The 17,566-nt window shown below is 42.8% G+C and overlaps 2 non-coding genes across 2 annotated transcripts; both read right to left on the bottom strand.

Moving 5' to 3' along the window:
- Positions 1-198: 198 nt before the first annotated feature.
- LOC141658336 (small nucleolar RNA R71) lies at positions 199-304 on the bottom strand. The gene has a single exon (XR_012549228.1). It is a non-coding gene; the product is annotated as a small nucleolar RNA R71 (small nucleolar RNA).
- An 8,803-nt stretch (positions 305-9,107) lies between these two features.
- On the bottom strand, positions 9,108-9,216 carry LOC141658310 (small nucleolar RNA R71). Its single transcript, XR_012549202.1, has one exon. It is a non-coding gene; the product is annotated as a small nucleolar RNA R71 (small nucleolar RNA).
- Positions 9,217-17,566: the final 8,350 nt, after the last annotated feature.

Here is a 17,566-nt window from a genome sequence, read left to right as displayed (position 1 = left end):
CGGACTATTGTTCTACTATCCCCACCACAAAGGGGGTAACTCAAGACAAGATTAAGGAGGTGCTGTTTCCTTTTTCTTTGATCGACTCAGCCAGGGAGTGGCTGACTGACTTAGACCGTACAGCCGTGGGAGTCACAGACTGGGAGACCCTTGCTCTTGCTTTTTATAAGAGATATTTCCCTCCGCAGCTTACTAATCAGCTGAGGGCAAAAATCACTAGTTTCAAGAAGGCACCTGATGAAACTTTCTATGAAGTGTGGCGCCGTTTCAAGAGGTTGGTGAGGTCTCTTCCTCACCATGGTTTTGATCCGTGGTTTCTGTCCAATCAGTTCTACAATGGACTGTACGATGATCACAGAGCCATACTTGATGCATCATCTAACGGAAGATTCAAAAAGAACACTGACGATGATAAGGGATGGGCCCTTATTGAAGAGATGGCGACCCACTGTGCTGAGTATGGAAACCCGAGGGATGGTATTAGAACAGTTCATGCAGTCGATAAGCAAGTTGTGGCTCAGCTGGAAGCCATGAATGCTAGGTTTGATAAATTGAAGCGACATTCCGCTGGGGAGCCTCAGACGGTCCATCTGCTTACTAGAGGGGAGACTGTCACATGTGAGAGGTGTGGGAGGAACGACGGTCACACTGTTGTTGGCTGTCTTACAGAGAAGGAACAGGTCCTTGCTTTTCAACAATACAGGCCAGGAGGGGGTTCCTATTATAATAACCAAGGGGCAGTCCATCCCAATTTGAGGTGGACAAGTCAAAATGTGCTCAATCCTACCCCTCCTCCGCAGCAGCAGCCATATGTCCCTCCTCAAAAGGCTCAACAAGGCTTTCAGAAGCCTCCTTCCTTTCCTACACCTAATCAAGGTGCATCATCTTCTGGTGGGGTAAGTGAGATAGGTGAGTTGAAGACGATGTTGCAGTCTTTGACAAAGCAGTGGCAGTTAAGTGACCAACAAAAAGATGTATCTATCAAGGCACTTGAAACTCAAGTTTCCTAGTTAGCCGCGAACCAGTCCACAAGGAAACCGGGACATTTACCGTCACAAGCCGATAAGAATCCACATGAGACGGTGAATTTAATCAATTTGAGGAGCGCATATGAAGGACCGAAATCAGACCCGGGGAAGGAAATTACTGCTAATGAACAGTGTTCTGTTGAAGAAAAAGAGCTGACGACAAAGAAAATACTCGATCGACTGGTTTCTGGGGGTCGATCGAGTAAAAATGTTGAAGAAAGGACTCGGTCGAGTGAATTTTCTGCTCGATCGAGTGAACGGGGAAAAGAAGAGCTCGATCGAGTAAATAAAACTGCTCGATCGAATGATTTTGTTGAAGATTATACTCGATCGAGTGATATTTTTGCTCGATCGAGTGATGTTGATAAAGAAGACCTCGATCGAGAGCCTGCTAGTGCTCGATCGAGTGAAACATCGCCTGAAAGATCTCGTTCGAGAGGAAAGAAGTCTCGATCGACGGATTTAGAGCTTGATCCGGCTGATACATTGGAAGAGAGAAACAAAGGGCTCGAGATACCCATCACGGTGCCCTTCCCAAGGCGGTTGCAGAGTACTAAGGCTAATCAACAATTCGGCAAATTTGCCGAACTCCTAAAATGCTTGCAAGTTACTGTGCCATTCGCCGAATTGCTGACACAGGTACCCTCTTACCTTAAATTTATGAAAGAAATTTTATCACGTAAAAGGCACATTAACGACCATGAGACGGTAGCTTTGACCGAGGTAGGGACGGCCCTAGTTCAGAATAAGTTACCTCCCAAACAGTCAGACCCGGGTAGTTTTTTCTGCCCGTGTCATATTGGTACCCACTTAATTGATAACGCGTTATGCGATCTTGGCGCTAGCGTGAGTGTCTTACCGCTGTCTCTGGCTAAAAGACTTGGCTTGACCAAGTTTAATTGCACAAATATGACTGTTCAGATGGCCGACCCTAGTATATCACGGCCACTAGGTGTCATAGAAGACATACCTGTTAAGATCGGGAGATTCTTTATTCCCGTTGACTTCGTTGTACTTGACATCCCCGAGGACACACATACCCCTATCATTTTAGGGAGACCATTTTTATTTACTGCCCGTGCAGTGATAGACGTCGGGGGCAAGACATTGAGTTTTCAGGTTGGGGACGAGGAATTGATATTCCATCAGTCTAAGTCCCGAAGGGCTCCCATGCAAGCTCAGCCTTGCAATGCCCTCTCTTCTACTGACCCTCCTATTGACACTCCAAATGAAAATTTGGAACATTGTGGCTGCTATCATGACCCCTTTGCCTCAGACTGAGAGCAAAAAGGAGGAAAGTTCGTCTGTTTTCCTTGCTGCAGGGTACAAATGAAGATAATGCAGGAGCTGTCAATAAGTATTATGTAATTAATGTCAGTCAAAGTGGGAGCGATGATGTTAAAGCTGGTGAGAAAGGAGTAAGGACGAGAAAAGTTCGCGCGTATGTGGACGTCAACTATTCTCCTCCTAACGATTCAAGCTTAAGCTCATGGAAATTGAAGAGGACGATCAATGTTGCTGAGGTGACGTCCTCTAGTCAGGAGCCCTCCGAGGGGCTATTGAATTGCTTTGAGAAGTGAGCGGGGAAATCCCCCGTGTAACAAATTGTATAAACAATTTTTAATTTCTTTTGGATTTGTTTATTGCTTTTAATTAGGACAATTAGAGTTTAGACATTTTTAGCGTAGATTAGAAGACTATAGACTGTTACTTTTTGTATTTGGTATTTTGGGATATTTTTGCGAGTGTTTTTATGTAGGTTTGGGGAATTGCACGCAAATTCAAAGGCTTACACGAGGAAAAGAGCTCGATCGAGTACTTTTTGTACTCTATCGAGTGAAATTTGCTCGATCGAATGGTTTCTTATTGCTCGATCGACAAAAGCTGAAGAGGGGAGTTCTCGATCGAGTAACTTTTTACTCGATCGAGTAGATGCACACAAGAAGTTCTCGATCGAGTAGTTTTAAACCACTCGATCGAGTGATTTTGGAAATGACGCGCAGGGAGTCTCCTTAACTTCCTCCCTTTTTACTCTTCATTCATTTCTTCTTTCATTATTTCGTCCTAGCCCCTTATAAGCGATAAAAAAAAACCCCCAAATCCTCCATTTTTCTTGCCCATTTACCAAATCCACTACCTACATTTTGTTCCTTGCTAATTAATCGTCATTTGCCCTCTGTTTTCCCTTTGATTTACGCTATTTTACACGGTCAATTGAGGATTTTAGGGTTTCGCGGTTTTTCGGTCAAGAATCGCCATATTAGCTTATTTAGTCGATTAATTGCTCAATTTGTAGGTTCCTTATCATCAAGTAAGTAATTCCAATTCTACTTTCCATTTGAATTTCATTAATTTTGCTTTATATGAAGTGAATTAGGAATTAGGGTTTCGAAATTCTTTATTGGGTCGAATTTGTCGACTATAATTGTAATTCTATGCCCAATTTGTCTTACTTGATGATTAATTCCTGTACCTCATTGATTTTCACATGCTTAATTCGAATTCTTTGAGAAATTTGTGACTAGGGATAATTTCAGTCGAAATTTTCGACTGTCATTGGGTCTATACTGCTGGCTATGCTTAATTTGTCTCAATTGTTGATTAAATTGCTGCCATTGATGCCTGTTACCCGCACCCTATCACTGTTTACTTGTCTTATTCGAATTTGTCGAGGAAAATTTGGGACTTTTTGGGCTGTTAGTCGAATTTTTCGACTGTCTTTGGGAATTTTCACGCTGTTTTCATGTTTTTTTCTTATCGAATTCCCCTGCCCTATTTGTTTAGGATGGACTCTAGCTCTGTGCCTTCCACTAGCTCGTTTGTCAGTCCGTCCTTGCCTGAGACGGTGGTCCCTGCTGTCACCACCGCCTCCGTACCTACTAGTACCGCAGCCAGTGGCTCTATTTTCCTTGTTTCCGCTGCCGGTACTGTCTTTGCTTCCGCTAGCACTGCTGCTAGCCCTGTTTCAGCTACCACCTCAGTCATAGCCACTACTACTGCTAGCACTGCTGCTAGCCTTTCTTCCTCAGTGGCGGTCACAGCTGCAGCTACAACCTCTACTTCAGCCACGGCGGACTCACCTGCAGCCGCAGCTGCTTTTAGGGCGGCCCTAGTTCCTCGTACCGTCACTGGACGATCTTCTACCTCAGATTCTAGAGGCCGGGGTCGAGGTCGCGGTCATGGTCGTGCTACACCTACTCTTAGTGTGTCTGCTGGTGCGGTCAGGATTCGAGTGGACGACACCCTCGACTCCCACCCTGAGTTCCTCCAGGTAACTTTTATTAATGGTGCTCATCGTAAGAGGTTTTATAACTTAGTTGACTGTGACTTTCTCCCTACGCGCTTTCTTTGCCGTACGTCACTTCAGAGGCTCGGCTTCTACGAGCCAGTCTGTGAGCTTCTACGGGGCACGAGGATGGCCGGACTCATCACTATGAGTGGCCACACTTTTAGGGAGCTGAGCCTTGAGTTCTTCAGCTCCTTTACCTTCTCCTCAGGGGAACACGACGCTGTCCCTACTAGTCTTTCTGTGTCCTTCCGGTTGTGTAACCGGACCTTTTCTATGACACTTGAGGAGTTTGGTACCCGTCTCGGCCTTTCCTTCAGGGGTGACACTTCTGCCCCTAGGAAGGTCATTAGTCTTCTTTGGCGGGCTTTGGCACAGACTCCTTTTCACGAGTGAAAGCTCACCCAGGTCCACCTACCCCCCGCCCGTTACTTCCTCAGACGATTGGGAAGTACTATCTTTGGCCGAAAGGAGCCAAACAACATCAAGAACAACGAGCTTTCTATCTTAGGTGGTTACCTGAACATCGACGGCGAGGGTACCTTTTATCCTCAACATCGCTTATTTGACCGCCAAGTACTTCCAGGCTGAGGGAGAGAAGGTGATAGGCACTATCATCTGCGGTGGCATAGCCACCTTTCTTGCCCGTTCTCTCCTCACCGTCTTGCCTCGTGACTTACCTTACATTGACGGTGATAGGTATCTGAGCCTAGCTGCCATGCACTCTCAGACTTGGCTAACCACAGACTACCGGACATGGAAGGTAGATGGTTCCCTGTCCGTAGACCTTCCTTGTGACACTCTCCCCCGTCTAGCCCCTTTGCCTACTGTTTCACGGGGCGCCCGACCACCACCTCTACCCGAGTACCACCTACCGATCCGCCCACCTACTACCTTACCCGCCGCTAAGAAGCGGCGTAGAATTGAGACCGGAGAGGGATCCGCACCTTCCACGGGTGGCCAGACTTCCACGGCCACACCTACCCCGATCCCTACTCCTACTCCTACTCCCGCGCTTGATGACCATATACAGACACAGCCGGTCCTACCGGCTAATTTTGTACCTCCTCCACCCTTTGAGGCGTCCTCGGTTATGGACCAAGGGCGCCGTGATGGTTTGTTGATTGAGATTGCAGAGAGACAGGCTCGTATGGAGCGGGACATAGCTTTGACTTTGTTCCCTCTATACGAGTATCACATGAGGCGACACCGTCCGATCCCAGAGGGTTGGCCACACCCCTCCTTTTACCGGTACCCAGCTGAGGGGTACCCGGAGCCTGCTAGTGAGGAGGAGAAGGACGAGGACCCGGCGGCGGCAGCGGAGAGAGCTCGAGCTGAGCAGAGGAGGAGGAGAGAGCAGGAGGTGGACCCGGACTACACCGTGACGGTGGAGGACGTGACGGAGGAGACTGACGAGTAGCTGCTGGTCTACTCACTTTCCCAGTTTTATGGCTGGTTTGTGGAAGTTCGTGTTTTGTATGTCTATTCTCGCTCTTTTATTTATTTTGTCTCCTTTTTATTTTATTGTTTTTCATTCTTTATTGGTTGTATATTCCCGTTCCCCTGTATATATCTGCTGGTGTATGCTGGAGGACAACGAGGGCGTTGTCCGTTTTGGTTTGGGGAGGGTATTGCATCCTTTTGAGTCTGCATTTGCATTTGTTTTGTATTCATGTTTCTATTTTTCAGCTTGCATTTGTATTTATTTCATCAAAATTCAAAGAACCAAAAAAATTAAAATTTTTCAAATAAATTCAAAAAATATTCACGTTTATTTTGCATATAGGTTGAGTCGGAATGGTTGATTTCCGTGATGATATTGCACTATAACTTGTCATTGTACTTGAGCCTTATACTTCTTTTGATAGTTATTAGCTTTGTCATATGCATAGTCTACGAGTTTTTGTTCAAATATAGCTGACTGTTTAGACTTGACCTGATAAATTGGCAATCTACTTACAATTTCTGAGATTTAGAGCCCATAACTGGTGACATTCATGACCAGTTCATTAGGAATTGAGAGTAGTACTCCTTGCATAGCATGTTCATCATTTTTGCACTTTTTTGACATTCGATTTCTTGTCAAATGCACACATTCGGGTTTGTGGTCGGTGTCACATGCAGGGAGGTGCTTGCAAATTTTCCCCTTTTCTTATATTTTTCACCCATTTAGCTCAACTTAAGCCAAAACTTGCCTTTTTGACCCATTAGCTACATCCCAAACTGAGCCTGCCTAGTCAAGCTAGTTTAGTATGTCTTATGTGGTATGATTTTTCCGTCTGCAGTTTGGCCCGTATCATTTTGTTTGGAGTTGGTGTAAATAAAGGAAGGAGAAAAGAAAAAAAAAAGAGAATTGAAAAAAAGAAAGGAAAAACATGAATGAAAGAAAAAGAAAAGAAAAAAAAAGAAGAAAAATGAATGATTCACGTATGTTAGAAAATGAAAAAAAAAGAGTTGAAAAAATATTTGATTTGTATCAGTTGATTCATTTAGACGGTATTAAAAAAGGGAAGTTTGTGACCGTCTAGCTCCTCCGTTCTTATTCCATATTTTTGAGGAGATGGTGTATGTGATTAGTGAGTTGTGTCTTTGTATTTATTTTTCGATGGTCCTGGTCCTTAGGAGGTAGCTTGGCGCTTTTGCCTCCACATTACCATAACATGTTTTGCCTTTTTCTCACCTGAACCTCACTATTCCCATATCATTTGTAAGCACTCGGCTGTGACGGACATTATTGGTTGAAGTGTGTGCATTAGTACTTGAATTGTCTTTCATTTTTGTTGCATGCATGCTATGTAGGTCGCAGTTAGGTGAGTGACTGTTCTCTCTCTCTCTCTCTCTCTCTCTCTCTCTCTCTCTCTCTCTCTCTCTCTCTCTCTCTCTCTCTCTCTTTCACATTTATTATTCACCCTTTGCTTCATGAGAGAAGAGTGACCACGTGAGAGTCCGATTTTGTTGGTCTTGCAAGGTCGATAGGTCGGCTATATTTCTAAACAACTTATAACTCGTTTGCGTATTGACTGCATAGCTGTAACTGTTAATTTTTGTTGCATTAAATTGGTTCAAGTAGACAAGTTAAGCTAGCTATGAGTTTTCATTTCTGTTCCACTAGTTGCATTTTAGTTTACTCGAGGACGAGTAAAGGTTCGGTTTGGGGAGATTTGATACGTGCATTTTGTATAGTCTTTTTAGCCTATTTTAGCACGTATTTCCATGTACTTTTGTACTGTTTATATAGTATTTTGCCCCGAATTGGCTAATTTGGTTCGTTTTGTCCATTTTGTAGAAATGAACGCGGAAGTAGTAGAATCGTACCATTTTCGTCCCTTTTTGCATGCATTTTGAGGAGACGGGATTGTTCAGAGTGAGATCTTGCATTGGGATGCGTGAAAGAATGGTCTACAGAGCAGTCGGTCACGAGTTTGAGCTGTTTTTGAGGAAGAACACTCGATCGAGCTGTTTTATTGGTCGATCGAGTGGTTTCTATGGCTGGAAATGGTCGATCGAGTAGTATATTACTCGATCCAATAGAGCTGGAATTAGGAGTTACTCGATCGAGTAACAATTCTGTTCGATCGAGTAGATTACTTGGAGAAGTACTCGATCGAGCTGTTTCAGACTGCTCGATCGAGTGGTTTTGTCTTTCATGGGCTTTAATTAGTCCGTGAACGTGTTTTAGCTTATGGACTTAGTAATTTTTCTATTTAAACGCATAATAACTAGGTCATTAGCATTGAGTTTTCACCTATCATTTTTGGACATTACGCTTGAACGCTTCTCTTTTCCTTTCACTGTAACTTTGCTTTCGGGGTTATTTAGCTCGGAATTAGTCGTTCTTTACGCCCGATTCTTGCGATTGTAATCTCTTACTCTCTTTTAATCTTAATCTTTCATTTATTCATCTTAATTACTCATCTTGTTCCTTTAATTTTCTACCCTAATTTCCTAATTGCGATTTAATTATTATTTCATTATGCTGTATATTAGTTATTTCAATATTGTTATTATTGACAACATTAGCGATATGAGTAGCTAAATCATTTCATGTTAGGATTAGGGGATCTACGGTAGAAATGTGACGATATAGTAAATAGGTTGGATGAATTAATTTTGAGACTCTGTCCCCATAGCAATATAACTGTATTTACAGACTTAGTTGAGTGCACGCTTCTGAGTCACCCTTTTAATCTGGTTAAATTTAATCCTGGATCGGAAGATTGGACTAAATAGGCCTGCTATGAACAGTAGACTACCCTGACGAGGACGGAAGTTAAGTTAGTGGTAATTTAGTATAGAAAGTGGACCGGAAGGACCTTTCCATATCCGTCTCGCAGTAATTTATCTAAGTTGTTTACAGTTGAGTCACTGGACTACCGTAGTGAACCGAAATCCTGACATGTCCCCTCTCTATTGATAGTTTATTCTCATTTTCTGTCTTTATTGTTCTTTCCTTGTTTCTCTTCCTTTAAACCTTTTAGTTTAGAAAACCAATTACAACCCCCCCCCCCCCATTTGTGACCAAATAGACGGACTCTTACATATATATTGCCTCCCTGAGGAGATCGACCTGACTTCCCTAGCTATATAGTAAGTTTAGTTAGTTATTTTTGATAGGTATACGACAACCCTGTCAAGTAACACAAGAGAAGATTAAGGAAGTCCCTTTTCCTTTTTCTCTTACTGATGGAGCCCGAGAGTGGCTAACTGATTTGGATAGAGCTCAGCAGGAATTACTGACTTGGAAACCTTAGCTCTTGCCTTCTACAAAAGGTACTACCCTCCACAAAGAACTAATGCATTGAGAAGGAAGATTACGAGTTTTAAACAAACTCCAGATGAGAACCTGTATGAAGCATGGGATAGGTTCAAGAAATTGGTTAGATTTGTTCCACATCACGGGTTTGGCCAGTGGTTTTTATGCACCCAGTTTTACAATGGGTTGTATGATGACCACCATGCTATTTTAGATGCTCCATACAATGGGAGATTCCAAAAGAACATTGATGACGATAAAGGTTGGAGTATTATAGAGGAGATGGCCACCCATATTGCTGAGTATGGGAACCTAAGGAGTGGCACTAGAACGGTACCTGGAGAAAGTAGTGCACTTGTGGATCGACCGGAAGCCATGAATGCCAGATTTGATAAGTTAGAGTTTCAGGCCATAGGGGATCAACAGCCGGTTCACTTGTTGACTAGACAAGAGACCGTCTTATGTGAGAGATGTGGTGGTAATGATGGTCATACTGCCATAGATTGCTTAGCTGAGAAGGAGCAAGTCTCTGCCTTTCAACAATATAGGCAAGGAGGCTCCTATTACAATAACCAACCTGGAGTTCATCCTAACTTGAGATGGACTAGTCAAAATGTTTTGAATCCTACACCTCCACCGCAGCAGCAACAAGCTTATGTACCACCTCATAAAGCTCAACAACAAGGCTTTCAAAAGCCTCCATCTTTCCCACCGCCGCAACAAGGTGTCTCTTCTAGTGGCATAAGTGAAATGGCCGAGTTGAAGTCAATGCTGCAATCACTGACCATTCAATTGCAGAAAAGTGACCAAGCGAAAGATGCTTCCATTAAGTCACTTGAATCCCAAATGGCTCAAGTAGCTGCTAATCAAGCTTCAAGGCAACCTGGTCATTTACCATCACAACCTGACAAGAAACATTATGAGACGGTAAATCTGATAAATTTGAGGAGTGGTCTTTCTTATGAGGGACCCAAAATGCCGTCTGAAAATGCTAAAATTTTGACCCGGAATCTAAAGTAGTTGTACATGAGCAGTCATCTTTTGACGAGAAATTGCTGAATCCAAGAGATGTCCTCAATCGACTGATTTCTGGTGGTCGACCAAGGGATAAAGCTGAAAAGGTTCTCGATCGAGAGGGTGAAAGTGCTCGATCGAGCACAGAGGAAAAGACAGTTCTCGATCGAGTAGGTCAAAGTGTTCGATCAAGCACTATTGCTGATAAAAGTACTCGATCGAGAGGTAATTGTCCTCGATCGAGTGATTCTATTGATGAATGTGAAAATTCTTTGGCGAAGAAGAACAAAGGACTAGTTATCCCAATTACGGTCCCATTTCCGAGGCGATTACAGAGCAAGAAGATTGAGCAACAATTCGGTAAATTTGCTGAAATTTTGAAAAGTCTTCATGTTAATGTACCTTTTGCTGAGTTACTAACCCAGGTACCCTCCTATATGAAATTCATGAAAGATATTTTAGCGCGTAGGAGGCAAATTAATGACCATGAGACGGTGGCTTTGACTGAAGCGGACACTGCCCTTATTCAGAATAAGACCCCAACTAAGTTCTCTAACCCGGGTAGTTTTTCAATACCATGTCATATTGGGACCAATTTAATTGATAACGCATTATGCGATTTGGGAGCTAGTGTGAGTGTCTTACCGTTGTCTCTCGCTAAGAGGCTTGGTTTGACCAAATTTTATTGTACTAATATCACTGTTCAAATGGCCGACCGTACTTTATCACGGCCTTTAGGTGTCTTAGCGGACATACCTGTTAAGATAGGGAAGTTTTTTATTCCCGTCGATTTTGTAGTCATAGATATCCCCGAAGACTCTTATACTCCTATCATTTTAGGATGACCATTTCTATATACCGCTCATGTAGTAATAGATGTCGGGGGGAAGACTTTGACTTTTCAGGTAGGTAATAAGGAGTTGACTTTCTATCAGTCTAGCGTTCGCAGGGCTCCTATGCAAGTCCAGCCCTGCAATGCACTACCCTCTACAGACCCTGACACGGAACCTCCAATTGAACATATTGAGTCATGTGCTGCGATATTAACACCTCCGCCCCAGATTGAGAGCAAAATGGAGACTATTCTGTCATTTCTGTTGTTACAGGTATAGGCGGATTGGAAATTGGAGATCCCGGTGATAAAAGTACAGTGGAGTTTGAGCTCAATGATAAAGAAGATGCCAAAGACAAAGGCCAGAAAGAAGAAAAGAAGAACAGGCCCAATAACGAAAAGAAGAACGTAAAAGCGTATGTAGATGCGGATCACTCTTCTTCGATCAATTCAAGTACATGGAGGCCTAAAAGGACGGTCCGCGATGCTGAAGGGACCTCGTCCAGTCAAAAGCCCTCTTTTGGGCTGTTCAAGTGTTTCAGAAGATAAAACGGGACGCCATCCCGTTTGTATAAACATTTTGTAATTTGAATTTGTTAGACTTTTTATTGCATTTAGACAATAGTATTAGTTTAGTTAGTTTAATTAGCTTTAGACAGAATATAGACTGCGTACTGTGGATTTGGTATTTCTGCAGGAAGTATTTTTTTGTTTTATGCAGGTTTTGGGAGATTTATGATCATTGGAAGGCATGCCCAAAAGAAAATCCTTGATCGAACACTTATTGTGCTCGATCGAGCAAAATGCCAAGAGGGAGTCTTCGATCGAGTGATTCAAAGTTCTCGATGGAAAGGTCATATTTCAGGGGTTCTCGATCGAGTTGTCCTATACTCGATCAAGGAGAATTGAAGAGAAAAAGTCCTCGATCGAACAACCCAGAGTTCTCGATCGAGTGGAATTCAATGGACAAGGGAAAACTATCGATCGAGCACCTTCAAAGTTCTCGATCGAAACAACATGACGAGAAAAGCTCTCGATCGAGTTGTTTAAAACTACTTGATCGATCACATTGAGCTAATATGAGCACGAGGGAGTATCTCTTTCCCTTATTCTAATTCATTTGTTCATTTGCTTTTTTCCCAATTCCCTCAACAAACCCCAATCTCCAACCTAAATTCACCATTTTCTTCCTCAAATTCACCATTTTAATCACCCAAATACTCTCCTTATCATCAATTAAATCAATCCCCCTTATTTGCTTCATTGATTTTCGATTAATGTGAGCTTATTGTGAAATTAGGGTTTCGACATATCAAAATTTATTTCGACTAATTTGAGCTTTCATTGATTTTAATTGCAATTTTTGTTGGGTAATCAATTCAGGTAAGTTCCATTCCCCTATGCTTTGGTGTTTAATTGCATTTTTTCTGCTCTAAATTTGAATTAGGGTTTCGAAAATTTGATTTGGGGAAAAATCCGATTGTGTTTATTGGATTTTGATTTGGAACTTGTCTTGTGCTTATAGGATGGATAGTAGTTTATCGACTAGTTCTGCTTCTACTTCTGCGACTATTCCGTCTATTTCTGATACGGTGGTCCCTGCTGTGGACATAGCCACCTACACGCCAAGCCAATCTGTGGACGTATAGCGGTCTTTTGAAAGCCACGCTCGGCGGCTTAAAAATGCTTTCGACCGGATCGTTTTAGATTGGTCGGTTTCGTCTTGGTAAAGGTCTCGAAACGATGCAGAGATGTTCGGAGTCGCCACCAAGCATTTGTGGGATGCTTGGAACCCATTCGAATCCACTTTATACCTCGGTCAAACGAAGCACAAAGCAGGGTTTACCATAGGTACTAAAGATAAGGACTCGTTCCCCTTTTAGCATTCTATGCCTAAAATGACTCTCGTACGCCCTGGATAAGGCCATCCACTATCCAAAGGTTCTGAGTAAGGGGTGAGGGTAGGTATTGGGAAGCCCTTTAATCGGACACCCAATCCCGCCCGCGTTAGGGGCCTCTATTGATCGATCGTGGTTGTTTAAGTGCAAGAGTTGATAAAACGGTTTAAATGCATGAATGCGCATCCAAAAGTATTAACCTAACATGTGAGAATATTTCCTAAGTCGGTTTTTTATGCATGTACCAAGAAATTGGTGTCGAAGTTGGATTTAGATTGATTTGCATGTGAAACGGAAATTAAACATCCATTTACCAAATTCGGATTATGGTGCTTAACACGATTCATTTATTTGACAAAGTGCGTTTAAAAGATAAAGTATAAAATGCAAACTCGTCAATCTGATCTATCACGTATTCAGATTAATCGTAATCGGGATCGTCGACATGTACCAAAATGAGACAGAACAGTGCCAGGCAGCCCCATTGGGGCGCGAGCCTTTTGGCGAGGAAAGGGGCTCTGCCCAGGTTTTTAAATGTGGAAATAGGCAGGCTCTTGGGGCGCGAGCCATGGGGCGAGCCAAGAGGTGCCTCCCGGTTGTTAAAAAGGTTGTTTAAAACTGTTTTTGTGATTAATGGTATGCAAGTACGATTTGCATGACTTGGAATAATTACTATTATGTTAGTAATATTCGTTGTCGGATTTGCATGTTTGAAAAGCATAATAAAATGTGTAAAAGGAAAATATTTCATTTGAACTAATTATGTTAAGTTCAATGATTTGTAATTAGTCAAGTTTGTCATCGTACTCGGATTAACCGACATGGTATAAAGAATCAAGGATGATTATGAATTATGACTAATATGTTTACAAATGTAAACAAATGAGAAAAATGCTAAGTAAAATAAAAGGGGGTTAAAATACCCCTTAATTTGTAATTAACCAATATTATCATCGAGTCACGGAATAAACCGTCATGGTATAAAGAACCAAGGATGATTTTTGTAATGGTCAAAATATTTGTCATAAAAATGAATTAAAATGGTAAAAACCGTAAAAAGGAAAGAAGTAAAAATAAAAGAAAGCATTGAAAGAATGACGAACTCAAACACGTTTGAGTCTGATCCGAGAACCCCATTGAGGCGCGAGCCTCTTTGCATAGCAAAGGGATTCTGTCTCAGGCCAAAACTCGGTTTTGGCTCGTCTAACCTATGTTTGAATCGTGTTATGCATTGTTCATGCTCATAAACTCATAAAAACAGTAGAGACATGAAATAAGTGATATATTTACACCTTCAAACTTACGTGTATTGATGTTTGTGACGTAGACGACTTTAGAGACGGTTTTCTCGTAGCGACTACTCACAATCAAAGAAGTTTAAAAGAGTGCCTTAAAAAAGGATTTTGTTTTGAAAATATGTTGAAAATATGTTAATTAAAACATGTTGATTGATGAATTGAGTTGGTCAAATGGTTCGATCGAATGCACGGCGACGGTACCAAACACAATGTGTAAGGCTTGTGTTTACTATCGGTAAGTCGTAAACACGTGTCGATTTTGTGACTTAGGAAGTCGGGTCTAGAAGTTTAAGAGAGAGGTGAGGGGGCGGACACTCGCGTGAATATTGTGTTGTGTGATGGTGGCTATTTATAGAGAAATGTGGGATGGTAGGTCGGTTGAGTTTTCTTGGAGGCTAAGGAGACACCCCATTGAGGCGCGAGCTACCTTATGATACAAATGGGTGTATTGTCCTTTTCGCAAATTTGGATTTTCCATTTGTTCTAACCAATGTTTTGCTGGTAGTGATTTGTGGTCTTTGATGGTTTCTTAGCCGTGTAAGCTTCCTCTTGGGTGATATTTGGGGTAGGTATTTTGTGTCTTTGACTCGGGTTTGACCCGTGTGAATCGGGATTTGAATTTCGAGTCGGTTTTTGGATCGGTGTCGGTTTTGACTCTAATTAGGGTCATTTTAATGAAAATGGCAAGATAAAACCATTCATGGCATTATTTTTGACATTCGAGATTTGGTTTGACTCGGTTTGACTCTAGTTGCGGGTTTCTGAGTCAGTTTTTGGCCCGGTGTCGGTTTTGACTCTAATTAGGGTCATTTTAATGGAAATGACATGATAAAGACATTCTTGGCATTATATTTGACATTCGAGATTCGGGTTGACGCGGTTTGACTCAGCTTGACTCGAGTTGCGGGTTTCTGAGTCGGTTTTGGGTCCGAAGACGGTTTTAACTCTAAAGAGTGTTATTTTAATGCAAATGAAGTTAGAAAACTTTTGAAATCATTTTTCATATCCGAGTAGTGCATTAAACCGTCTCATATATAGCCAATCCACACACGCATATCAAAAACACGTTATAGTCTGATCATCATCGGGTGGTTTTTGGAAGGTGCAGATACTGGGTATCTACAGAGCCTCCACTTTGACTGAGGCTTGGACAGGGCAAAAGTCAAAGTATGGCCTCCAGTTCAATCGACGATTGCAACCTGAAGACCATTGCGACATCGAGGCGACTCAAAAGGGTTTAAGCCATGGACCTGCCGTCGGGAAGGGTGACGTCGAGTCGACTCGGGAATTCGAGTCAAGGACCTGCCGTCGGGAACAGTTTAGAGTTTGTCGACTTCCGGTTCGAGTCGTTTAAAGTCCATTAGTTTACATATAAAGGCTCGCCAGCCATAAGAAGGAGTCATACCTGAGGCATCTTCGAGATATGTCCTTGAATCATTTGCACGCAAAGGCTCGCCAGCCGTGTTGAAGGTGCATTTGGAGGCTCGCCAGCAGAGGCATCTTCGCGATATGTCCTTGCATTGCTTCTTGTGTGCGTTCAAAGGCCCGCGAGCTATGTTGAATGTGTGTTTTAATGCTCGCCAGCTATATGAAGGAGTCATACCTGAGGCATCTTCGGGATATGTCCTTGAATTGCTTCTTATGTGCGTGGAAAGGCTCGCCAGCTATTTTAAAGGTGCGTTTTGAGGTTCGCCAGCCATCGATGGTCGGATGACCGACTGTGGGAAATAGCCTGAAACATCAGGATTATTTCACGATATTGTCTGGTAATGACTTCCAACCAGGTTGACGTTGATAGGTTTGGCTAGGGAGCCATGATTTCCTACTTGATGGGGGCCTAAATGAACATCGTGGGGATAAATCATATAAGCAAGGCACTGTGGAAAACCAATTAGGGAGAGCGCTGCGTCGGGATCATGAACGATGTTACAAGGATCTTTGAAAGACCTGTGGGACTCCCATTTGAAAATCGGCACTTGCTGGGGAATTAGAAACTTCTCAGGACATGTCGGGGATATGAGTTGCTACTCATTGGGAGGTAGCGTATGCAATGTAATTGATGCGGTTGAAGCCCTTGGACTTGACGGGTCGCCGTTTGTTGGGAAGTACCCAGTACTCAGTTGGAGTGAGTTTGTCTTCTCAAGATTACCTACATGGTTAGTGACCACACAAATCCCCAGTCGCATAGACAAGCACGTAGGCACATAAGCATGTGAGCAATTAGCACATAAGCAACTAGCATATAATATCTCACACGAGGGAACATAGAAATTTTGGAAGTTGTGAAGCTTAAAATTGAGTCACATGGACGCATGACCGTTGTGATATTGACTCACATGGACGCATGCTGACAGACTGACAAACAGATGGCCGTGAACGTGATACAAACTATGTATCGACACGACACAGGGGTGACTCTGACAGACTTTGCACATGTGTGTGCAACTCCTAGCCAAGAAAGGCTGACAACGCGTATCAAATCCCTGAGGTAGAAGGTCCGCTCGTTAGGAGAACACGAATTAATTATCTTCTCCAGACATCTTTGCCTCTGTTTGCTCGTTTGAGATCCCTTCTCGAGTTTTGATGATTCGGAGAGCGGAACCAAGACTTTGTCATTGTCCAAACCGAGCACCAGACTATGGGCGGTTTTATTTTAGACTATAGTTTAGACTCAAAAGGTGTTTGAGGATACATGATGGGCGGCGTCTCGAAAGAGAAGCCCCCAGAGTGAGAAGGTGGGAATTTGACAAAGCAGGGAATGGGCGACGTCTTAAGGAAGAAGCCCCCAGTAAAGAGGTATAAGATTAATTTTTGCAGCTGGGTGGGCTGCTTTTGAGGATTGATGTTGATGGTTGTGATTGAAATGGGTGTGCGGTTGTGTCCTTGTTGGGGGACTGCCTACGTATTCGCATGTTTGCGAAATCAAACCAGATCGTAGTTCTGAGTGTGTGTGTGCAATGGGTTGCAAATTGAAGGTTTGAAAATTGAATGTGTGTTGGGGTGTGGTTGTGCCCTTGTAATAAGACTGCCTACGTATTCGCGTGTTTGCGAAATCAAACCAGATCGTAGTTCTGAGTGTGTGCCTAAGCGAGTTGTTAGGACCTTAAAGTGTGAGGGTCACAACGGTAAATGTCGTTTGGTGACTCGTCTGAATGTGTGCCTAAGCGAGTTATTAGGACCTTAAAGTGTGAGGATCACGACGGTAAACTCCTTTTGGTGACTCGAGAAATTGATTTGAGATAATTCCTCCTTGATCATGAATCGAAGAGGTGTAATTTATGAAAATGTTCCTTATCATGTGAGCACAGTAAAAAGTGGACCCTAAGGATAGATTGGGTATGTCCCGTTCTCGATAGCAAAGCATTCGAGGACTCCGTATCTGAGTCAGGGTGAAAATGGCTTCGACATTATGGATGTGGAGCTTGGCAATAACAGGTTCGTTTGTCAGATAAAAATC

The sequence above is a fragment of the Silene latifolia genome, chromosome 5, assembly GCF_048544455.1.
Source record: "Silene latifolia isolate original U9 population chromosome 5, ASM4854445v1, whole genome shotgun sequence".
NCBI classification, from domain to species: Eukaryota; Viridiplantae; Streptophyta; class Magnoliopsida; order Caryophyllales; family Caryophyllaceae; genus Silene; species Silene latifolia.
Note: the sequence above shows the minus strand (reverse complement) of the source record. Positions and strands in the feature narration are given on the sequence as shown.